The 25,702-nt window shown below is 37.5% G+C and overlaps 1 non-coding gene across 1 annotated transcript; it reads left to right on the forward strand.

The window, feature by feature from the left end:
• The first annotated feature begins 17,047 nt into the window (after positions 1 to 17,047).
• Positions 17,048 to 17,155, forward strand: LOC148567482 (small nucleolar RNA R71). The gene has a single exon (XR_015881952.1). It is a non-coding gene; the product is annotated as a small nucleolar RNA R71 (small nucleolar RNA).
• The last annotated feature ends 8,547 nt before the right edge of the window (positions 17,156 to 25,702 follow it).

Raw genomic sequence — 25,702 nt, forward strand, 5'->3', positions numbered from 1 at the left:
GTCTCTTGGTGCTTCATCATCTTTTCCATCAATGTCTCCAAGTTGGAGATCCTTTGAGTGTCTTGTAATGTTTGTGGCTGGTTGTGGGGTGTTGAAGGTTGATGGTAGGTGTTTTGTGTAGAACCTATGCACAATTACTCAAGAGGGGGGGGTGAATTGAGTATTGCAACAACAATGAATCTTTTTGCGAAAGTTAAAGACAATATACAAAAGTGTTATTGTACTAGTATTTTTCCAAGAGCTTAACTCAATTGCTAAGCATTTATAAGGAGCTTTTACTTTCCAATAGACACCAACTCAAATAAATTGATCAAGCTTTTCACTAATCGGACTTAAGCTATTCCTTAAGTACTTACGAAGCTACTTTTCGATCATAATTTATTTGCTCAAAGGTAAAAGACAATAATATAGAAGAGATGAGTTTGGAGAGATGCAAACGCTATTTAGAGTGGTTCGGCACAATCCTTGTCCTACGTCCACTTTCTTTCTCAATCGCTATTGAGAAGTTCCACTATTGCCAAGCTTCAAGGTGCTCGCGCAAAACCTTTTACAATCCGAGTCCTTAGTTTCTAACACCTCACGGTATATGATCACCACTCGTATACTAACCCACTCCACTTAGAGATACCTCCTCTAAGATTTGCCTTGAGTACTTAGTATACTTCTTTGGTATCCTCACCGACTATAGTGTTTATAACTCTTGACTCAACCTTGGAGATCACACTCCAATTTACAAAGTGTTACAAGAAAACAATTCTCAAAGAATTGTTGAGATGAAATGAGTACTCTCTAGAAGAGTGTATGATTACAAGTTTAGCACTATTGAACCAATTGATATTGCTCTCTCAAATTGTGTATTATAACACCTTAAAAATGTGTAGAATGAAAGAATATGAACAAGATAGTTTGCAAATACTCACATGTATGAAATAAGGCTTCAATCCATCAATTTATAGACTTCCCAAACCTTAGAAACGTTGGGGAGTTAATGGGATGGAGCCGTTTTGTTAAAACTAGCCGTTTTTTATGTTTTTGAATCATTTGCATCGATGCATAACACTTTGCATCGATGCAAATGTGTCTTTGAAGCTGAAATTTGAATTTTCAGCTAGGTTGCATCGATGCAAACATCTTTGCATCGATGCAACAAGTCGTCGCATGCTTTGCATCGATGCAAGATGAGTGCATCGATGCAAACCTTAAAGAATGGCTTAAAATCACTTCAAAATGCTTAGGATTGATCTCAAACTTGTTGGAGTCAATTCCTATGCTTTTGTACCTTTGAAAACAAGTTTTAAACCATTTGGCTAGCATCGAATTGCAAGATGTGCATATGATATGATAATCAAAACATTTTGTGAGTGTGTGTTGAGAGATTTAGCAATTGGTTCTTAACAAGAAGTTACCTAAGTCCTAAGACACTATACTTGTCTTCAAATGTTGTGGACTTGAGTTTCTTGTTGTTGTTGTGTTGCTTTCAACTCTTCATTCCTCAACGTTGAATGTTGGTTGATCTTTCAACATGCTTGTTCATTCAAGTTGTTTGTTGGTTTGTCTTTCATGTCGTTTGTTGGTTTGTCATTCATCAAAACCTACGAATACAAACTTCGCATACAAGCAACATGATTTACAATTTCCCCCTTTTTGATAATGACAAACCAATTTTGAGGATATGCATTTATAAATGATTTTGAAAGCAACAATAATGCACTTTGTTTTATAGAAAGCTTTGGAGAAGACTTCACAAAAAAAATTTTGCAGGAGTTCCCCCTAAATATGTGCATTTGTTCCCTTAAAGGGTGTTTATCAAAGAAAACGATTTAGATATCAAAGTTTTTGCTTAGCGGAAGTCTTTTTGAAAACATTGTTTCGCAAACTTATTTCTTCTTTTCAAATCCTCAAACTTCTTCTTTTTCAAGAGTTCAAAATTTCAAATATCCTCAAACTTCTCTCTTCCCCCTTTTGACATTATCAAAAAGAAAGGAGCTTGAAATGTGTCATAGAAGCATGCATAAAACAATGTATTTTTTTAAGTTCAATTTCTCTATTAATTTCAAGGATGAGATATTCCCCCTTTCAAAAAGAATTTGATATTCCCCCTTTCAACAACATTCCCCCTTTTTATATATATAACAAGCATGCATAATTCCCCCTAAAGAAGTGAAATATATTAAAGCATGCACATTAACTTAAAATAGGGGTACCAAGCCTATTTTGAGTTATTCACCAAATAAGCATACAAGCATTAATCATTAAACAAAATTATGAAGGAAATATCAAAGTATTTAAACCATAATAGAAATCCTTAGCTTACTAGGAGTTAGTTTAACAATTCATATAATCAAATGAACTTCAATTTGTTGATCCTCCATTGTTTATAATCTTCAAATTCTTCAATCTACCTCAAGATTAATCACTCATTCATCAACTCATAAACCTACAAAACAATGGCTTGTTCATCTTTGTCAAGGTAGCAAGTAGTGCTCATTGGTGTATCCATTGCCTTAGCATTGTCCATTCCAAATCTTTTGAGCAATTCCTTGCAATATTTGGTTTGGCCAACGAAAGTTCCTTCTTTTCCTTGTTTGATTTGAAGACCAAGGAAGAAGTTGAGTTCGCCCATCATGGACATTTCAAATTCACTTTGCATGAGGTTTGAGAAAAACTTGCAAAGTGATTCGTTAGTTGAACCAAATATTATGTCATCGACGTAAACTTGTACCAAAAGGATATTTTTGTTTTCAATCATGATAAATAAAGTTGTATCAACCTTCCCTCTTCTAAAACCCTTTTCTATTAAAAACTTGCTCAAACGTTCATACCAAGCTCTTGGAGCTTGTTTAAGACCATAAAGAGCTTTCTTGAGTTTAAAAACATGATTAGGATTTTCATAATCCTCAAAACCGGGAGGTTGTTCAACATATACTTCTTCTTGAATGAAACCATTAAGAAAGGCACTCTTAACATCCATTTGATAAAGTTTGAAGTTATAAGAGGATGCAAAAGCAAGTAACATCCTAATAGCTTCTAATCTAGCTACGGGAGCATAAGTTTCGTCATAATCAATGCCTTCCTCTTGATTATAACCTTTAGCTACCAATCTAGCTTTGTTTCTAACAATTGTACCATTTTCATCGAGTTTATTTCTAAAAACCCATTTTGTTCCTACAATTGTTTGATTACTTGGTTTAGGCACCAATTCCCAAACGTCATTTCGTTTGAATTGGTTAAGCTCCTCTTGCATTGCCATAGCACAATGTTCATCATCAATTGCAGACTCAATGGTAGATGGTTCAATTTGAGAAACAAAAGCACTATATGCAAATAAATTTCTGAAAGTGGATCGAGTTGTTACCCCTTTCGAAACATTACCAATGACGTTGTCTAGAGGATGATCCTTTGAAGTACGCCAGTCCTTTGGAAGTGCATTTATTTGTGCTTGTGATGGTTCAATTTCTTCAACTTGAACACTATCCTTTGTTGTAGAGGCTTCATATAAATCTTTTTCTTTGTCTTCACCATTCAAATTTAGTGAATCAAAGTTTTCTACATTTTCATCAAAATCTTTTCTAGCACAACCACGGTTAGTTTCATCAAAAGCTACATGAATACTTTCTTCCATAGTCATGATGAGTTTATTATATACTCTAAAAGCTTTGCTAGTTAAAGAGTAGCCTAAGAAGATTCCTTCATCAGCCTTAGCATCAAATTTGCCTAAGTTATCTTTTCCATTATTTAGAATAAAGCATTTACAGCCAAAGACGTGAAGGTGGGAAATATTTGGCTTTCTTCCTTTGTACAATTCGTACGGTGTTTTCTTAAGAATAGGTCGAATGATAATCCTATTCATAACATAACACGCGGTGCTAACCGCATCCGCCCAAAAGTACTTAGGAATATTAGCCTCATTGAGCATAGTTCTCGCCATTTCTTCTAAATGACGATTTTTCCTTTCAACCACACCATTTTGTTGTGGTGTTCTAGGAGAGGAAAAATTATGCTCAATGCCATTTTCTTCACAAAAAGTTTCAAAAAGATTGTTTTCAAATTCTCCACCATGATCACTTCTAATAGATGATATATGCAAATTCTTTTCATTTTGAATAACTTTGGCTAATCTTTTGAATGCTCGAAATGCATCACTCTTGTTTGCTAGGAACAAGGTCCATGTAAATCGAGAGTAATCATCAACAATAACTAAAGCATAGTAATTGCCACCAAAGCTCATAGTCCTTGAAGGACCAAATAAATCCATGTGCAAAAGTTGTAATGGCCTTGTTGTTGAAACAATGTTTTTGGATTTAAAAGAGGCCTTTACTTGTTTTCCCTTTTGACATGCGTCGCAAAGGACGTCTTTTTCAAAACGTAGCTTTGGTAAGCCAATTACTAACTCTTTAGAGACCAACTTGCTAAGATGGTCCATGTTAGCATGAGCTACTCTACGATGCCATAACCAAGTTTCATCATTTTTACTAACAAGGCATTTCACATCATTTGAGGAAACTTCATCTAGATTAATCATGTATACATTGTCAACACGGTGTCCAATTAGCACAATTTCATTAGTGTCTTGCCTTTTTATCAAACAACATTTTGAATCAAAGGTGACTAAGTTTCCTTTGTCACAAAGTTGGCTAACACTAATGAGATTATGTTTGAGACCTTTGACAAGTATAACATTATCTATGGAGGTAGAAGAATTTTTACCAACTTTTCCAACGCCGATTACTTTGCCGGTGTTGTTGTCTCCATAGATCACGTTTCCTCCGTTTGTAGGTTCTATTGCGGTGAATTTTGATTCATCGCCGGTCATGTGTTTGGAGCATCCACTATCAACATACCAATTTGTATCCTTAGCTCCAACACGTACCTTTTCTTCGCTTGCCATTAAGCAAAGATTTGCAACCTCGTCGTCATCGGAGTCGGATTCATCCTCGTTCTCCCATGATTCTTTAACGTGGTCGGTTCCTTCGTAAGTGATTTGGAGTTTATCCCAAATCTCTTTAGCGGTTTCACATGTAGAGATCTTCATATAATCATGCTCGTTAAGTGCACAATGAATGAAGTTGATGGCTTTATCATTCATTGCCACTTTCTTCCAATCATCGTCACTATATTCATTTTCTCCTTTCGGTACTTGCTTTAAGACGGAGACTTCTCCTTCTTTAGCGCTTGTTGTCTTTGTTGGAATGTGATTTCCATTCTCAATCACTTTCCAAATTCTCACATCTTGAGAACGGATCCAAATTCTCATCTTATTTTTCCAATAAGAGTAATTTATTCCGCTAAAAAGAGGAGGTCTAGCGGTTGAGTTACCTTCACTAGTGTTGTTGTTGTTAAAGCTTGTGCTTGCCATGATCTTTTCCCTTAAACGGTTAAGTCTTTCAAAGGGTTAAGCTCTGATGCCACTTGTAGAACCTATGCACAATTACTCAAGAGGGGGGGGGTGAATTGAGTATTACAACAACAATGAATCTTTTTGCGAAAGTTAAAGACAATATACAAAAGTGTTATTGTACTAGTATTTTTCCAAGAGCTTAACTCAATTGCTAAGCATTTATAAGGAGCTTTTACTTTCCAATAGACACCAACTCAAATAAATTGATCAAGCTTTTCACCAATCGGACCTAAGCTATTCCTTAAGTACTTACGAAGCTACTTTTCGATCACAATTTATTTGCTCAAAGGTAAAAGACAATAATATAGAAGAGATGAGTTTGGAGAGATGCAAACGCTATTTAGAGTGGTTCGGCACAATCCTTGTCCTATGTCCACTTTCTTTCTCAATCGCTATTGAGAAGTTCCACTATTGCCAAGCTTCAAGGTGCTCGCGCAAAACCTTTTACAATCCGAGTCCTTAGTTTCTAACACCTCACGGTATATGATCACCACTCGTATACTAACCCACTCCACTTAGAGATACCTCCTCTAAGATTTGCCTTGAGTACTTAGTATACTTCTTTGGTATCCTCACCGACTATAGTGTTTATAACTCTTGACTCAACCTTGGAGATCACACTCCAATTTACAAAGTGTTACAAGAAAACAATTCTCAAAGAATTGTTGAGATGAAATGAGTACTCTCTAGAAGAGTGTATGATTACAAGTTTAGCACTATTGAACCAATTGATATTGCTCTCTCAAATTGTGTATTATAACACCTTAAAAATGTGTAGAATGAAAGAATATGAACAAGATAGTTTGCAAATACTCACATGTATGAAATAAGGCTTCAATCCATCAATTTATAGACTTCCCAAACCTTAGAAACGTTGGGGAGTTAATGGGATGGAGCCGTTTTGTTAAAACTAGCCGTTTTTTATGTTTTTGAATCATTTGCATCGATGCATAACACTTTGCATCGATGCAAATGTGTCTTTGAAGCTGAAATTTGAATTTTCAGCTAGGTTGCATCGATGCAAACATCTTTGCATCGATGCAACAAGTCGTCGCATGCTTTGCATCGATGCAAGATGAGTGTGCATCGATGCAAACCTTAAAGAATGGCTTAAAATCACTTCAAAATGCTTAGGATTGATCTCAAACTTGTTGGAGTCAATTCCTATGCTTTTGTACCTTTGAAAACAAGTTTTAAACCATTTGGCTAGCATCGAATTGCAAGATGTGCATATGATATGATAATCAAAACATTTTGTGAGTGTGTGTTGAGAGATTTAGCAATTGGTTCTTAACAAGAAGTTACCTAAGTCCTAAGACACTATACTTGTCTTCAAATGTTGTGGACTTGAGTTTCTTGTTGTTGTTGTGTTGCTTTCAACTCTTCATTCCTCAACGTTGAATGTTGGTTGATCTTTCAACATGCTTGTTCATTCAAGTTGTTTGTTGGTTTGTCTTTCATGTCGTTTGTTGGTTTGTCATTCATCAAAACCTACGAATACAAACTTCGCATACAAGCAACATGATTTACATTTTGGTTAGTGATTTGGTTATTGGGTGGACAGTAGCTAGAATTTGGGTGGTTATTTTGGGGTTTTCTATATGGATTGGTGTTAGTGTTTTGCTGGTTGTGGTTTTGGTTGTTTCTTGAGTTGTTTTGGTTTGAATTTCGTTGCCATGGTTGCTGATTTTGAGTGTGGTTATCTCCCCATCTGAGATTTGGATGGTTCTTCTAGGATGGATTGTAGGTGTCACCATAGACTTCATTTTGGCCGGAGCTTTGGTTATGCACATATTGAGGTTGTTCCTGCTGCTGATCTTCTTGGTTTTCTTCGTTTTGCCCCCATTTGGTTGATGGTTGGTTTGTATTCACTGCTGCAACTTGCAAGCTATCAATCTTTTTAGCCATCTGCTCAAATTATTGTTGAATCTGCTCCTGCATTATCTTGTTTTGAGCTAGGAGGTTGTCAACCCCTTCCATTTCTAACACTCCTTTCCTTTGTGATGGCTGGCGTTGTCTCTGATGAGCAAAGAAATATTGATTGTTTGCCACCATATCAATGAGGTTTTGGGCTTCTTCTGCTGTTTTCATCAGTTGCAATGATCCTCCAGCTGAGTGGTCAAGTGATTCTTGAGCCTTTAGAGTGAGTCCTTCATAGAAGTTCTGTAGCTTGTCCCACTCAGTGAACATTTCTGGTGGACATTTCCTCAGCAGAGCCTTGTATCTCTCTCATGCTTCATATAGATTTTCAGCATCCAATTGCGTGAATGTTTGCACCTCAGTCTTCAGCCTGATGACTCTTTGAGGTGGGTAGAATTTGACTAGAAATTTAGTTATCAAGTCATCCCAGCTAGTGATGCTTCCTTGAGGAAAAGTTTCAAGCCATTGTGCAGCCTTGTCCCTTAATGAGAACGGGAACAGCAGAAGCTTGTAAGTTTCAGGATTCACGCCATTGGACTTGACAGTGTCACAAATCCTTAAGAAGGTAGATAGATGTTGATTAGGATCCTCCAATGGTCCTCCTCCATAAGAACAGTTGTTCTGCACCAAGGTGATGAGTTGGGGCTTCACTTCAAAGTTATTTGCATCGACATTTGGGGTAAGGATGCTACTCCCACAATGCCTTGGATTAGCAAATGTATATGAAGCCAAGACTCTCCTCTGGGGTTGACCATTGTTGTTAGCCATTCTCACTGGTGGATTTGTTGGATTTGTTGAGTGTTCCTCCAATTCATGATATTCTTCATCTGATTCTTCCTCTCCAGCAACATTTTTTTCTCTTGCTTCTCTTCTTGGCCTTCGGAGGATTCTTTCGTCAGTTTCATGAAAGGTAGGGATCTCTCTTCTTGTATCTGACATACAAGCAAAACACAAGAATCACACAATACCAGAAAATCAATAACACTTCAATCCATGGCTGAAGTGAAATATTAGTTAGCTTGGGCAAAAATTCAAACAATTAGCGTGTTAGTCAAAAGTTAAAGAAACAGAAAAGAAAAAGTGCTTGATCTAGATCTCCACTTCACTTAATCATTGTCAATCTATTTCAATCCCCGGCAACGGCGCCAAAAACTTGATGGGATATCTTCGCGGAAAAACGAATTTCTCCAAAACACCCAAATCTAACCGGCAAGTGCACCGGGTCGCATCAAGTAATAATAACTCACGGGAGTGAGGTCGATCCCACAGGGATTGAAGGATTGAGCAATTTTAGTTTAGTGGTTGATTTAATCAAGCGAATCAAGATTTGGTTGAGAGATTTGTGATTTGCAGAATTTAAATTGCATAGAAAGTAAAGGAAATGGATGAATTGCATGAAATTAAAGAGAACTGGAATTTAAAGTGCTGAATCTTAAAGAGCAAGAAATTAAATGGCAGAAACTTAGAATGCAAGAAATGTAAATTGCAGAATCTTAATGTGCAAGAAATGTAAATGGCTAGAATTGTAAAGGGAATTGGGAGTTGGATTTGCAGGAATTAAACGAGGAAAAGTAAATTGCAACAAACAGAGAAGTAAAGGATGTCTTGAATCAAACCAGATCTTAAAACAGAAAAGTAAAATGAGCATAAAAACAGTAAACAGAGGATGTAAATTGAGAATTCAGATCTCAGGACCCAAGAGACTAGAAAACCAAGTCTAGATCTCAATGCCTTCCTAGATCCAACAAGCACAATTGCAAAGGAGATTGTAAATTGCAAAGAAAGTAGATGAAGAACAATGAACCGAAACTGAAATTCAATTAAGCAGAAAATTAAACAAGATCCCAAGGTGAGATTGAAACAGAATTTCTTCAATTCTCCACCCAAAATCCAAGACAAGAAAAGTAAAGAGTGCTGGGCAAGAACAAGGAAGAAGAGAGATCAATTCTCCTCCCAAATTCTCTTGAATTAAAACAACAATGCTAAGAAATGTAAAAGTGAGCTCTCAGCAAAACTTCAAAGAAAGCTATTCCGAAAAACTAAAAGGGAAGCTCTCTTAAAAACTTAAATCCTATGCTATTTATACACTTTCTTCAAATGGTCTTCAAGCCTTCAATTTGGCCTTTGCTCTTGATGGAATTGGGTTGATAGAGGCCTTGGTTAATTGCTCTTGGGGTTTGGAGAAGAACCGAATTGAACTGGGTTGGAATCATGAAAGCTTGAGTAAAAGTTGGAGTAAAAGTTAGGGTCTAACTTTTGCTCCAACTTTTCACATCAGCACCCTTGTTTTGCTGATACCAACGTTGGGGCAAAAGTTAGGGGTCTAACTTTTGCTCCAACGTTGGCCTCCCCTTTGTTATTCATGGCGCCAACGTTAGCCAGAAAGTTAGGGGCTAACGTTGGCGCAAACTTTTGCTAGCCCAGGGAGAGTTTTTCATGTGCCAATGTTAGCCAAAAAGTTAGGGGCTAACGTTGGCGCAAACTTTTGGTGCATCCAGGGAGTGTTTTTCATGCCAAAAGTTAGCCAAAAAGTTAGGGGCTAACTTTTGGTCCAGCTTTTTGCTTCCTGGTTCATTTTCAATTAATCCAAAAGTTTGAGCTAAAGTTTGAGGCAAACTTTTGCTCAAACTTTTTTGTTCTCTCTTCCTCCTAGCCATTCCTTGTTGCATCAACCTTTCTCCAAGCTTTCTTCACCTATCATTAATCAACCAAACACATCAAAGCTATGCTCAAAATCATGAGATATTCATTCTTTCATAATATGTGACAATTATAGCATAAAACCTCATGAAATAGCATGAATTCATACATGGTTGATTAAATCAAAGGAAACATGAAAATCTACCCAATTGGCTTGCTTTTGGCTCAAGAAAGTGCATAATTCAATTGAAAACAAAAGAAAAAGGCTAGTGAAACTAGGCTAAGATGACTTGTCATCAAGCACTCTATCATCCTTCATGAAATAAGAGAAGATCAAAAAGCAATGAGGGAGGAGCAACAAAGACAAGGAAGAGACATAGAAGAGCTCAAGGACATCATTGGTTCCTCAAGAAGGAAACGCCACCATCACTAAGGTGGACTCATTCCTTGTTCTTATTTTCTGTTTTTCGTTCTCTCTATGTTAAGTGCTTATCCATGTTTGTGTCTTCATTACATGATCATTAGTATTTAGTAACTTTGTCTTAAAGTTATGAATGTCCTATGAATCCATCACCTCTCTTAAATGAAAACTATTTTAATTCAAAAGAACAAGAAGTACATGAGTTTCGAATTTATCCTTGAACTTAGTTTAATTATATTGATGTGGTGACAATGCTTCTTGTTTTTTGAATGAACGCTTGAACAGTGAATATGTCTTTTGAAGTTGTTGTTTAAGAATGTTAAATATGTTGGCTCTTGAAAGAATGATGATAAGGAGACATGTTATTTGATAGTTTGAAAAATCATAAAAATGATTCTTGAAGCAAGAAAAAGCAGCAAAGAACAAATCTTGCAGAAAAAAAAAAATAGCGAAAAAATAGAAAAAAAAAAAAGAGAAAAAGCAAGCAGAAAAAGCCAAAAGCTCTTAAAACCAAGAGGCAAGAGCAAAAAGCCAATAACCCTTAAAACCAAAAGGCAAGGGTAAATAAAAAGGATCCCAAGGCTTTGAGCATCAGTGGATAGGAGGGCCTAAAGGAATAAAATCCTGGCCTAAGTGGCTAAACCAAGCTTTCTCTAACCATGTGCTTGTGGCGTGAAGGTGTCAAGTGAAAACTTGAGACTGAGCGGTTAAAGTCAAGGTCCAAAGCAAAAGAAGAGTGTGCTTAAGAACCCTGGAGCTATAAGTCCCGCTCATCTGATTGGAGCTATGTTTCATTGATAGTTTGGAATTTATAGCATATTCTCTTCTTTTTATCCTATTTGATTTTCGGTTGCTTGGGGACAAGCAACAATTTAAGTTTCATGTTGTGATGAGCGGATAACTTATACGCTTTTTGGCATTGTTTTTAGTATGTTTTTAGTAGAATCCAGTTACTTTTAGGGATGTTTTCATTAGTTTTTATGTTAAATTCACATTTCTGGACTTTACTATGAGTTTGTGTGATTTTCTGTGATTTCAGGTATTTTCTGGCTGAAATTGAGGGACTTGAGCAAAAATCAGATTCAGAGGTTGAGGAAGGACTGCTAATGCTGTTGGATTCTGACCTCCCTGCACTCAAAGGGATTTTCTGGAGCTACAGAACTCAAAATGGCGCGCTTCTAATTGCGTTGGAAAGTAGACATCTAGGGCTTTCCAGAAATATATAATAGTCCATACTTTGGCCAAGTTTAGATGACGTAAAAGGGCGTTGAACGCCAGTTCTATGCTGCTGTCTGGAGTTAAACGCCAGAAACACGTCACAAGCCAGAGTTGAACGCCAGAAATACATTACAAACTGGCGTTCAACTCCAAGATTGACCTCTACACGTGTAACATTCAAGCTCAGCCCAAGCACACACCAAGTGGGCCCCGAAAGTAGATTTATGCATCAATTACTTACTTTTGTAAACCCTAGAAACTAGTTTAGTATAAATAGGACTTTTTACTATTGTATTAGACATCTTTGATCAGTTTTATGCTATCTTAGACTTTCATGGGGGCTGGCCATTCGGCCATGCCTGAACCATTATCACTTTTGTATTTTCATACGGTAGAGTTTCTGCACTCCATAGATTAAGGTGTGGAGCTCTGCTGTTCCTCAAAGATTAATGCAAAGTACTACTATTTTTCTATTCAATTCAACTTATTCCGCTTCTAAGATATTCATTCGCACTTCAACCTGAATGTGATGAACGTGACAATCATCATCCTTCCCCCACGAATGCGTGCCTGACAACCACTTCCGTTCCACCTAGATTGAATGAGTATCTCTTGGATCTCTTAATCAGAATCTTCATGGTATACGCTAGATTGATGGCGGCATTCATGAGAGTCCGGAAAGTCTAAACCTTGTCTGTGGTATTCCGAGTAGGACTCTGGGATTGAATGATTGTGACGAACTTCAAACTCGCGAGTGCTGGGCGTAGTGATAGACGCAAAATGAGGGTGAATCCTATTCCAGTATGATCGCGAACCTCAGATGATTAGCCGTGCTGTGACAGAGCATTTGGACCATTTTCACAAGAGGATGGGATGCAGCCATTGACAAGGGTCATGCCTCCAGACGATTAGCCATGCAGTGACAGCGCATCGGACCATTTTCCAGAGAGGATAAAAAGTAGTCATTGACAACGGTGATGTCCTTACATAAAGCCAGCCATGGAAAGGAGTAAGACTGATTGGATGAAGACAGCAGAAAAGCAGAGATTCAGAGGAACGAAAGCATCTCTATACACTTATCTAAAATTCTCACCAATGATATACATAAGTGTTTCTATCCTTATTTTCTATCTATTTATTATTTATGCTCGAAAACTCCATAACTATTTTATATTCGCCTGACTGAGATTTACAAGGTGACCATAGCTTGCTTCATACCAACAATCTCCGTGGGATCGACCCTTACTCACGTAAGGTTTATTACTTGGACGACCCAGTGCACTTGCTGGTTAGTTGTATCGAAGTTGTGAATGAAAAACAATTTATTAAGACGTGCGTACAGAGTTTCTGGCGCCGTTGCCTGAGATCACAATTTCGTGCACCAACCATCTCCCTATTCTTACCAAGAACCATCCTCTTTTTTATCTTATAAAAAACCATCACCTCTCTCTTATTCATACCAAGAGCCACCATCTCCCTACTCATATCAAGAATCATCGTCTCTTTCTTATTCATATCAAGAGACACCATCTCCTTATCCATATCAAGAACCATCAACTCTTGAGCTTCTCATGAAATAATTCATACATGATATATGGACTAGTGTCAAAAATGTAAAGAAATATGTGCAGTTGATTATCAAGCCCCAGAAAGAGGAACAAGGAAATTCCTTCCCAAGAGATATAATGCAAGATCCTATGGAAGAAAATGAGGAAATCAATCAAAGGAGTTCATACTGCAGTGAATTAGAGAACTTTCCACCCTCACACATGGAAGAAGAGGAAGATTCACCAACAAAGAAGGAAGATGCATGGTGCACGGAATTATGATCACAACTCCGGTACAACTAACCAGCAAGTGCACTGGGTTGTCCAAGTAATAAAACCTTACGCGAGTAAGGGTCGATCCCACAGGATGACCATAGCTTGATAAAAACTTGGTGCATGAAATTATGATCACACTTTTCACAACTCGGGTACAACTAACCAGCAAGTGCACTGGGTCGTCTAAGTAATAAAACCTTACGCGAGTAAGGGTTGATCCCACGGAGATTATCAGCTTGAAGCAAGCTATGGTTATCCTGTAAATCTTAGTCAGGCGGATTCAAATGGTTATGAGGTTTTGATGATTAAAAGATAAATAATACATAAAATAAAATAAGATACTTATGTAATTCATTGGTGGGAATTTCAGATAAGCATTTGGAGATGCTTTGTTGCTTCTGAACCTCTGCTTTCCTATTGTCTTCATCCAATCATGCGTACCCCCTTCCATGGCAAGCTATATATTGGTGGATCACCGTTGTCAATAGCTACCATCTGTCCACTCTGTTAAAATGGTCCAGGTACGATTTCTGTACGGAAAATCAACTGTCAGATCTCTTGTATCGGATGAAAAATACCAGGCACAGCTACCGCACAGCTAATCATCTATCAGTTCTCACCTGTGTCAGAATAGGATCTCTCTATCCTTTTACACACTATCACTGTGTCCAACATTCGTGAGTTTGAAGCTCATCACAGTCATCTCGTCCCAGATCCTACTCGGAATACCACAGACGAGGTTTAGACTTTCTGGATCTCAGGAATGCTGCCAATTGGTTCTAGCCTCTATCACGAAGGTTCTAATATCACGGATTCAAATACTCTGTTGCCAAGAGAGGCAAGTCAAATCCGTGGATCAGAGACCCAAGAGACTATACTCCGGTTGTCGTCCAATGACTACGTTGAACATTATATAGACCGCTTGTGGTTGTCAGGCACGCGGATCTTGGTAAAGCGAGTAACGAAGATAGTGGGTGAGAGCTTCCCAACCTCTTCTCCGAACCTCACGTCAGATCTCCGGATATTCACTCTTTTTGAGCATGAAGAAAACCTCGGGGATCACCCTTTTCTTGGCCACAACTTCATAGAAGTGGTCTTGATGGACCTTTGAGATGAATCTCTCCATCTCCCATGACTCGGAGGTGGAAGCAACTGCCTTCCCTTTCCTCTTTCTAGAGGTTTCTCCGGCCTTAGGTGCCATTAATGGTTATGGAAAAACAAAAAAACAGAGCTTTTCCCCACACCAAACTAAAAAGGTTTGCTCATCCTCGAGCAAAAGAAGAAAGAAAGGAGGAGAAGAAGAAGAAATGGAGGAGATAGAGGGCTGTTTTGAATTTGGCCAAGGGGGGTTTAAGTGTTTATGATGTGTGAAATTGAAGGTGGTAAGGAGGGGTATTTATAGGGTAAGAGAGAGAGAGGGAATTCGTGTAAGAAGGGGTTGGGTTTTTGGGGAATAGTGGATGGATGTGAGTGGTGAAGAGATTATGGGGAAGAGGGTAGGACTTGATAGGTGAATGGTGTTTGGGGAATAGGTATTGATGTGATTGGTCAAGGGTATTTGGGGAAGAGTGTTATGGAAAAGTGTAAAGAGGAGAGAGAGTGAGTTGGTGTAGGTGGGGATCCTGTGGGGTTCACAGATCCTGAGGTGTCAAGGAATTCTGGTCCCTGTACTTTTCTGGCGTTTAAACGCGCTCTGTATGTCATTTCTGGCGTTTAACGCCAGCTCTGCTGCCTTTCCTGGCGTTAAACTCCAGGCTGATGCCTCTTTCTGGCGTTTAACGCAAGCCAGACACCCTTTTCTGGCGTTAAATGCCAGTCTGTCTGCCAATTCTAGCATTTAACAACCAGAATGCTGCCAGACTGGGTGTTAAACGCCCATTCTGCTATCCTTACTGGCGTTTAAATGCCAGTAAGTCTGTCCTCTAGAGTGTGCTATTCTTGATGCTATTTTTGATTCCGCTTTAATTCTGTAGCTATTTTTGTGACTCCACATGATCATCAACCTCCCAATAAGCGCTTCTTTAATGTCAATAGCTTGACAGTGAGCTCTTATAGAGCTTCACAGACACTCAGAGCATGATGGTGGCCTCCCAACACCAAACTTAGAAGTTGAGTGTGGGGGCTCTGTTTGACTCTGTATTGAAAGAAGCTTTCCATGCTTCTTCTCCATGGTTACAGGGGAAGATCCTTGAGCTTTAAACACAAGGTAGTCCTCATGCAATTGAAGGACTAACTCTCCTCTGTCCACATCAATCGTAGCCCTTGCTGTGGCTAGGAAGGGTCTTCCAAGGATGATGGATTCATCCCCATCCTTCCCAGTGTCTAGGATTATGAAGTCAGCAGGGATGTAAAAGCTTTCAACCTTCACTAAGACATCCTCTACAGGTTCATAAGCCTGTTTCATTGATTTATCTGCCATCTCTAGTGAGATTTTTGCAGCTTGTACCTCAAAGATACCAGTTTCTCCATTACAGAAAGTGGTATGAGGTTTATACCTGACCCCAGGTCACACAGAGCCTTCTCAAAGGTCATGGTGCCTATGGTACAAGGTATTAAGAACCTTTCGGGATCTGGTTTCTTCTGAGGTAATTTCTGTTGAACCAAGGCATTCAGTTTCATGATTGCTCCTAGATACTGAGCAACTTGCTCTTCAACAATATCTTCATCCTCTTAAGAGGAAAAATACTCATCAGAGCTCATGAATGGCAACAGTAAGTTCAGTGGAATCTCTATGGTCTCTGTATGAGCCTCAGATTTCTTTGGTTCCTCAATAGGGAACTCCTTATTGGTCAGTGGACATCCAACAAGGTCTTTCTCACTGGAAATCACTACCTTTTTACTCTCTCCAGGTTCAGCCACTTTGGATATAGTTATGGCCTTGCACTCTCTTTTTGGATTCTCTTCTGTATTGCTTGGGAGAGTACTAGGAGGGATTTCGGTAACTCTTTTACTCAGCTGACCCACTTGTGCCTCCAAATTTCTGAGGGAGGACATTGTTTCAGTTATAAAACTGAGAGTGGTGTTAGATAGATCAGAGACTATGGTTGCTAAGTTAGAGAGGCTCTGCTTAGAATTCTCTGTCTGTTGCTGAGAAGATGATGGAAAAGGCTTGCTATTGCCAAACCTATTTCTCCCACCATTATTATTATTGAAGCCTTGTTGAGGCTTCTGTTGATCCTTCCATGAGAAATTTTGATGATTTCTCCATAAAGGATTATAGGCGTTTCCATAGGATTCTCCCATGTAATTCACCTCTTCCATTGCAGGATTCTCAAGGTCATAAGCTTCTCCTTCAGAGGAGGCTTCTTTAGTACTGTCGGATGCAGCTTGCAATCCGGTCAGATTCTGAGAGATCATATTGACTTGCTGAGTTAATATTTTATTCTGAGCTAATATGGCATTCAGAGTATCAATCTCAAGAACTCCTTTCTTCTGATTCATCCCATTATTCTTAGGATTTCTTTCAAAAGTATACATGAACTGGTTATTCGCAACCATTTCAATGAGTTCCTAGGCTTCTGCAGGTGTTTTCTTCAGATGAAGAGATCCACCAGCAGAGTGGTCCAATGACATCTTGGACAATTCAGACAGACCATCATAGAATATACATAAGATGCTCCATTCTGAAAGCATGTTAGAAGGACACCTTCTGACCAATTGCTTGTATCTTTCCCAAGCTTCATAGAAGGATTCACCTTCCTTCTGTCTGAAGGTTTGGACTTCCACTCTAAGCTTGCTCATCTTTTGAGGTGGAAAGAGTTTGACCAAGAAAGCATTGACCAACTTTTCCCAAGAGTTCAGGCTTTCTTTAGGTTGTGAGTCCAACCATATCCTAGCTCTGTCTCTTATAGAAAAGTGGAAAAGCAAAAGTCTATAGACCTCGGGATTAACTCCATTGGTCTTAATAGTGTCACAGATTTACAAGAATTCAGCAAAGAATTGATGAGGATCTTCCAATGGAAGTCCATGAAACTTGAAATTCTGCTGCATTAGAGAAACTAATTGAGGCTTAAGCTCAAAGTTGTTTGCTATGATTGCAGGAATTGAGGTGCTTCTTCCATAGAAGTTAAAAGTTAGTGCAGTAAAGTCACCAAGAACCTTCCTTGCATCTCCACCATTGTTGCTGGGTTCGGCTGCCATGTCTGCTTATTTTTTGAAATTTTTTGTATGGTCCTCTCTGGAGTGTTGTGCTTTAGCTTCTCCTAGCTTCCTCTTCAGAGTCCTTTCAGGTTCAGGATCAGCTTCAACAAGAATGTCCTTATCCTTGTTCCTGCTCATATGAAAAAGAAGAGAACAAAGAGAATAGTGGAATCCTCTATGTCACAATATAGATATTCCTTTATGTGAGTATAAGAGTAGAAGATTAGAATGAAGAAGGAAGAAGAAGAAATTCGAACACACACACACACACAGAGAGAGAGAAAGAGAGAGAGAGAGAGGGTTCGAATTATTAGATGAGTTGAAGAGAAGTGTTAGTAAATAGATAAAATAAATAGAAGGAGATGAGAGAGAGAAAGTATTCGAATATTAATTAAAGGAAAAAATGTTTTTGTTTTTATTTTAATTATAAGTTAGAATTCGAATTTTAAGAAAAGAAATAAAAGCAAATTGAAAACTAAATAAATTAATTAATTAAAAAGATTTTTGAAAAATTTGTTAGTTAGTTTTCGAAATTAATGAGAGAGAAAAGTAGTTAGGTGGTTTTGAAAAAGATAAGAAATAGTAAACTTTTTAAAATTAAAACAAACAAATCAAGTAATTAGTTGAAAAGGTTTGAAAGTCAAATTTTTTAAAAGATAAGAAGTTAGAAAAAGATTTTGAAATTCAGATTAAAAAAAAGATATGATTGAAATTTATTTTGAAAAAGAATTGAAAAAGAAATTAAAAAGATTTGATTTTTATAATTAAAGTTGATGATTGACTAACAAGAAACTAAAAGATATGATTTTTGAATTTAAAGGTTGAACCTTTCTTAACAAGAAAGTAACAAACTTGAAATTTTTGAATCAAAACATTAATTGTTGGTAAAGTTTTTGAAAATGTGAAATAAAAATTAAGAAAAAGATTTTGAAATTTTATTTAAGAAATTCGTAAATATTAAGAAGAAAAATGAAAAAGATTTAATTTTTGAAAAAGATTTGAAAAGATAAAGTTTTTAAATTGAAATTTTGACTTGACTAACAAGAAACAACTAAATTTTAAAAATTTTTTACCAAGTCAACTCAAAATTTCGAAAATTATGAGAAGAATAAGGAAAATATTTTTTTTTGACTTTTGAATTTTTTAATGGGGAGAGAGAAAAAAAACAAAATGAAACAAAACATAAAAATTTAAGATCAAAGCAAATAATGGATGCAAGAACACTTTGAATGTCAAGATGAACACCAAGAATACTTTGATGATCATGATGAACATCAAGAACATATTTTTGAAAATTTTTAAGAAAACAAAGACATGTAAGACACCAAACTTAAGAAATTTTGTACTAGGGACACTAACAATTCGAAAATGCATATGAAAAATAAGAAAAGACACAAAACAAGAAAAATTAAAGATCAAACAAGGAAAATTATCAAGAACAACTTGAAGATCAAAGAATAACACAATGCATGAATCTTCGAAAATCTAAGAAAAATTAAAAACATGCAGTTGATACCAAACTTAAAATTTGACACTAGACTCAAACAAGAAAGATAAAAATTTTTTGGTTTTTATGATTTTATTAAATTTTTTTATATTTTATTTTATCTTTTTCGAAAATAAAAATAATAAAAATTTAAACATAAAATAAAATTATTCAATCTAAGCAACAAGATGAACCGTCAGTTGTCCAAACTCGAACAATCCCCGGCAACGGTGCCAAAAACTTGGTGCACAAAATTGTGATCACACTTTTCACAACTCCGGTATAACTAACCAGCAAGTGCACTGGGTCGTCCAAGTAATAAAACCTTACGCGAGTAAGGGTCGATCCCACGGAGATTGTGGGCTTGAAGCAAGCTATGGTTATCCTGTAAATCTTAGTCGGGAGAATTCGAATGGTTATGAGGTTTTGATAATTAAAAGATAAATAAAACATAAAATAAAATAAGATACTTATGTAATTCATTGGTGGGAATTTCAGATAAGCGTTTGGAGATGCTTTGTTGCTTCTGAACCTCTGCTTTCCTATTGTCTTCATCCAATCCTGCGTGGTCCCTTCCTTGGCATGCTATATGTTGGTGGATCACCATTGTCAATGGCTACCATCCATCCTCTCAGTGAAAATGGTCCAGGTATGGTTTCTGTATGGCTAATCAACTGTCAGATCTCTCGTCTCGGATGAAAAATACCAGGCATAGCTACTGCACGGCTAATCATCTGTCGGTTCTCACTTGTGTCAGAATAGGATCTCTCTATCCTTTTGCACACTGTCACTGCGCCCAACATTCGTGAGTTTGAAGCTCGTCACAATCATCCTGTCCCAGATCCTACTCAGAATACCACAGACAAGGTTTAGACTTTCCGGATCTCAGGAATGCTGCCAATTGGTTTTAGCCTTTACCACGAAGGTTCTAATCTCACAGATTCGAATGCTCTGTTGTCAGGAGAGGCAAGTTAAATCCGTGGATCAGAGACCCAAGAAACTATACTTTGGCTGTCGTCCAATAACTACGTTGAATATCATATAGACCGCTTGTGGTTGTCAGGCACACAGAGCTTGGCTAAGCGAGTAACGAAGATAGTGGGTGATTGTCACGGGTCACCCCTTCATTCTGACTTAACTAAGTTAAGTATGAGAGTATATCTTGGAGAAGAAGTAAGTGTGAATTGAAAGAGAAACAATAGTACTTGCATTAATTCATGAAGAACAGCAGAGCTACGCACCTTAATCTATGAGGTGTAGAAACTCCACCGTTGGAAAATACAAAAGAGAAAAAGGTCTAGGCATGGCCGAATGGCCAGCCTCCCAAATGTGAAAAATGGCATAAGATGATACGAATACAATATTTAAAAGTGCTATTTATACTAAACTAGTTACTAAGGATTACAGAAAATAAGTAACTAAGTGCAGATAGTGCAGAAATCTACTTCCGGGGCCCACTTGGTGTGTGCTTGGGCTGAGCATTGAGCTTTACACGTGCATAGGCCTTTTCTAGAGTTAAACACAAGCTTGGATGCCGGTTTGGGTGTTTAACTCTAGTTTTGGTGCCAGTTTCGGCGTTTTACGCCAAAAAGGGTCCCTGGCTGGCGTTGAATGCCAGTTTGGGCCATCAAATCTCGAGCAAAGCATGAACTATTAGACATTGCTGGAAAGCCCAAGATCTTAGCTTTCCAGCCCAATTGAGAACGTACAAATTGGACTTATGTAGCTCTAGAAAAATGCATTTGAGTCCAGGGAGGTCAGAATCCAACAGCATCTACAGTCCTTTCTTAGCCTCTAAATCAGATTTTTGCTCAGGTCCCTCAATTTCAGCCAGAAAATACCTGAAATTATAGAAAAACACTCAAACTCGTAGTAAAGTCCAGAAATGTGATTTTTGCATAAAAACTAATAAAAATATAATAAAAAGTAACTAAAACATACTAAAAAGTACCTAAAAAATGCCAAAAAGCGTATAAATTATCCGCTCATCAATGTGCAAACAAAGGAGGTTGTAAGCGATGAAAACAATTATGGGAATCTACACTCCAATAAAGTAGAGAGTGGCATAGAGGGTGAGTTTATTATACCACCAATTCAAGAAGTTCATGATGAAGGGTACACTCTAACCATCACACAACACCCAAATTTTGAAATCAAAGAAGGGAAGGCAACCAAGGAAAGCACTAAAAAGGGGATTGTGACCAAGAAACAGAAGAAAATATCCATGAAAAAGAGAAGGTCAGAAAAAAACAATCCAACCTCTACACCAACAAGCAAGGTGAATCAAGCTAATCACAATAAAAGAAAGCTTGTTAGGAGGAATTTATATTAGGGGGCACTAATTTTTACCTCTCCCCCCTTGGAGACTTTTCTTTTAACCAACTGGAAGAAGATAAAGAAAATTCAACAATCAAGTGTCAAGCTAGTGATATTAAAGAAGCGCTTGTTGGGAGGCAACCCAACTACTAGTATCCTTGTTTTTTGCAGTTACTGTGGTTTTAATTTTATAGTTATTTTGATTTTAGCATTATAGTTATTTTAGTTTTGGTTTTAAATTACTTTATCTATTTTTTTTAGAATTTTTCTTGTTTTACATGTGTTTTGGTCATGCAGAATGATTAGAATAGGAACAGGAGCAATTAAGAAGAATTTTTGACACCCTGTTTTCAGATTTTCTTTGCTTGAGAACAAGCAAACTTTTAAGTTTGGTGTTGTCGCTTCGCTTTTGGCCTTTTCTGTTTATTTTAATAGCACCAAAGGGAGATGAATGTTCTTCATGGAGGAATGAGATGGCCACCAGCATAACTGAGGTGGTTGAGTTCCTTTCATTCTATTTCTCTTCCATTCTTATTTTATTGTCTTCTGTTTTCTGTTACTTTGATTGCCTGTATGATCTTTGGTACTTTTAGTTCCTAGATTTAGTTTCATTCTATCATTTGTTTTTAGTTAAAAAAAAATATTTGTCTCATGTATTTCTCACTGAGCTTGAATTCAAAAGAAAAAGAAGTGATGTATTACATGAGAAATTGAGTTTATATTTAAGAGTAATCTTATTTACTTAAATGTGGTGGTATTATTTGTGATTCTGAATGCATGACATGAACAGTGCATATTTGAATTTGAATCAAAGGATGTTGATGTATAAGGAATAGGAATTTAGAGAACTATTCTGAATTTTCTGAATTAAACAAAAGCTTAATCCTTGAAGCAAAAGAAAAATAAGAGCAAGGTCCAAGTCTCTGAGCATCAATGACTAGGGAGGTCTGACATGATTAAAAGCTTGGTGCGCAGAAATCGTGACGGTTCCATTCCTTGGTAACGGCGCTGAAAACTTTATACACACGTTCATAATCTTAATTCTTTGTCACAACTTCGCACAGCTGACCAGCAAGTGCACTGGGTCGTCCAAGTAATAAACCTTACGTGAGTAAGGGTCGATCCCACGGAGATTGTCGGCTTGAAGCAAGCTATAGTCACCTTGTAAATCTCAGTCAGGCGGATTCAAATGTATATAGAGTTTTAATAATTAAAAGATAAATAAAACATAAACTAGGATAGAGATACTTATGTAATTCATTAGTGAGAATTTCAGATAAGAGTATAGAGATGCTTTCGTTCCTCTGAACCTTTGCTTTCCTGTTGTCTTCATCCAACCATTCCTACTCCTTTCCATGGCAAGCTTTATGTAGGGCATCACCGTTGTCAATGGCTACATCCCATCCTCTCTGTGAAAATGGTCTAATGCGCTGTCACTGCATGGCAAATCATCTGGCGGTTCTCCATCATACTGGAATAGGATTTACTATCCTTTTGTGTTTGTCACTACGCCCAGCACTCACGAGTTTGAAGCTCGTCACAGCCATCCCTTCCCAGATCCTACTCGGAATACCACAGACAAGGTTTAGACTTTCTGGATCTCAAGAATGGCCATCCATGGGTTCTAACTTATACCACGAAGATTCTAATATCTCGGACTCAATCCTCTGTAGATATCTAAGAGATACTCATTCTAGCTTGTTTGCATGTAGAACGGAAGTGTTTGTCAGGCACGCGTTCATAGGTGAGAATGATGATGAGCATCACATTATCATCACATTCATCATGTTCTTGGGTGCGAATGGATATCTTAGAGAAGGAATAAGCTTGAATTGAATAGAAAAACAGTAGTACTTTGTATTAATTCATGAGGAACAGCAGAGCTCCACACCTTAATCTATGGAGTGTAGAAACTCTACCGTTGAAAATACATAAGTGATAAGGTCCAGGTATGGCCGAATGGCCAGCCCCCATGATCTAAGAACTAAATGTCCAGAGATGTCAATACAATAGTAAAAAGTCCTATTTATACTAAACTAGTTACTAGGGTTTACAGAAATGAGTAAATGATGCAGAAATCCACTTCTGGGGCCCACTTGGTGTGTGCTTGGGCTGAGCATTGAGCTTTACACATGTAGAGGTCTTTCTTGGAGCTGAACGCCAGTTTCTAACATGTTTCTGGCGTTTAACTCCACTTTGCAACCTGTTTCTGGCGTTTGACTCCAGAATGCAGTATGGAACTGGCGTTCAATTCCAGTTTACGTCGTCTATCCTTAACCAAAGTATAGACTATTATATATTGCTGGAAAGCCCTGGATGTCTAATTTCCAACGCAATTGAGAGCGCGCCATTTGGAGTTTTGTAGCTCCAGAATATCCACTTTGAGTTCAGGGAGGTCAGAATCCAACAGCATCTGCAGTCCTTCTTCAACCTCTGAATCTGATTTTTGCTCAAGTCCCTCAATTTCAGCCATAAAATACCTGAAATTACAGAAAAACACACAAACTCATAGTAAAGTCCAGAAATGTGAATTTTAATTAAAAACTAATAAAAATATACTAAAAACTAACTAAATTATACTGAAAACTATGTAAAAACAATGCCAAAAAGCGTATAAATTATCCGCTCATCACAACACCAAACTTAAATTTTTGCTTGTCCCCAAGCAACTGAAAATCGAATAGGATAAAAAGAAGAGAATATACTATAAATTCCAAAATATCAATGAAACTTAGCTCCAATCAGATGAGCGGGACTTGTAGCTTTTTGCCTCTTGAATAGTTTTGGCATCTCACTTTATCCATTGAAGTTTAGAATGATTGGCATCTATAGGAACTCAGAGTTTAGATAGTGTTATTGATTCTCCTAGTTCAGTATGTTGATTCTTGAACACAGCTACTTTATGAGTCTTGGCCATGGCCCTAAGCACTTTATTTTCCAGTATTACCACCGGATACATAAATGCCACAGACACATAACTGGGTGAACCTTTTCAGATTGTGACTCAGATTTGCTAAAGTCCCCAATTAGAGGTGTCCAGGGTTCTTAAGCACACTCTTCTTTTTGCTTTGGACCTTGACTTTAGCCACTCAGTCTCAAGTTTTCACTTGACACCTTCACGCCACAAGCACATGGTTAGGGACAGCTTGGTTTAGCCGCTTAGGCCAGGATTTTATTCCCTTAGGCCCTCCTATCCACTGATGCTCAAAGCATTGGATCCTTTTTATTTACCCTTTCCTTTTGGTTTTAAGGGCTATTGGCTTTTTGCTCTTGCCTTTTGGTTTAAAGAGATTTTGGCTTTTTCTGCTTGCTTTTTCTTTTTCTATTTTTTCTTTTTTTTTTCACCATTTTTCTTTTCTTTTTTTTTTTCTGCAAGCTTTTGTATTCACTGCTTTTTCTTGCTTCAAGAATCATTTTTATGATTTTTCAGATTATCAAATAACATTTCTCCTTTTCATTATTCTTTCATAAGCCAACATATTTAACATTCAGTAAACATCAACTTCAAAAGACATATGCACTGTTCAAGCATACATTCAGAAAACAAAAAGTATTGCCACCACATCAAAATAATTAAACCAGTTTCAAGGATGAATTCGAAACCATGTACTTCTTGTTCTTTTGTAATTAAAACATTTTTTCATTCAAGAGAGGTGGTGGATTCATACTCAAAACTTTAAGGCATAGACACTTAGACACTAATGATCATATAGTAAAGACACAAACAGAATTAAACATGAAGCATGGAAACCGAAAACAGAAAATAAATAGACAAGGAGATTAAGGAATGAGTCCACCTTGGTGAGGGTGGCGTCTTCCTCTTCTTGAAGAACCAATGGTGCTTTTGAGCTCCTCTATGTCTCTTTCTTGTCTTTGTTGCTCCTCCCTCATAATTCTTTGATCTTCTCTAATTTCATGGAGGATGATGGAGTGCTCTTGATGCTCCACCCTTAGTTGTCCTATGTTGGAACTTAATTCTCCTAGGGAAGTGTTGATTTGTTCCCAATAGTTTTGTGGAGGAAAGTGCATCCCCTGGGGCATCTCAGGGATTTCATGGTGAGGAATCTCCTCATGCTCATGTTGAGGTCCATGATCTCTTATTTGCTCCATCCTTTTCTTAGTGATGGGCTTATCCTCTTCAATGAGCATATCTTCCTCTTTGTCAATTCCAGCCGAATTGCAGAGGTGGCATATGAGGTGAGGAAAGGCTAACTTTGCGCAAGTGGAGGACTTGTCAGCCACCTTGTAGAGTTCTTGAGGTATAATCTCATGAACTTCCGCCTCTTCTCCAATCATGATACTATGGATCATGATGGCCCGGTCTATAGTAACTTCAGACC

Source organism: Arachis ipaensis, chromosome B4 (genome assembly GCF_059453495.1).
Source record: "Arachis ipaensis isolate K30076 ecotype BB chromosome B4, ASM5945349v1, whole genome shotgun sequence".
Lineage (NCBI taxonomy): Eukaryota > Viridiplantae > Streptophyta > Magnoliopsida > Fabales > Fabaceae > Arachis > Arachis ipaensis.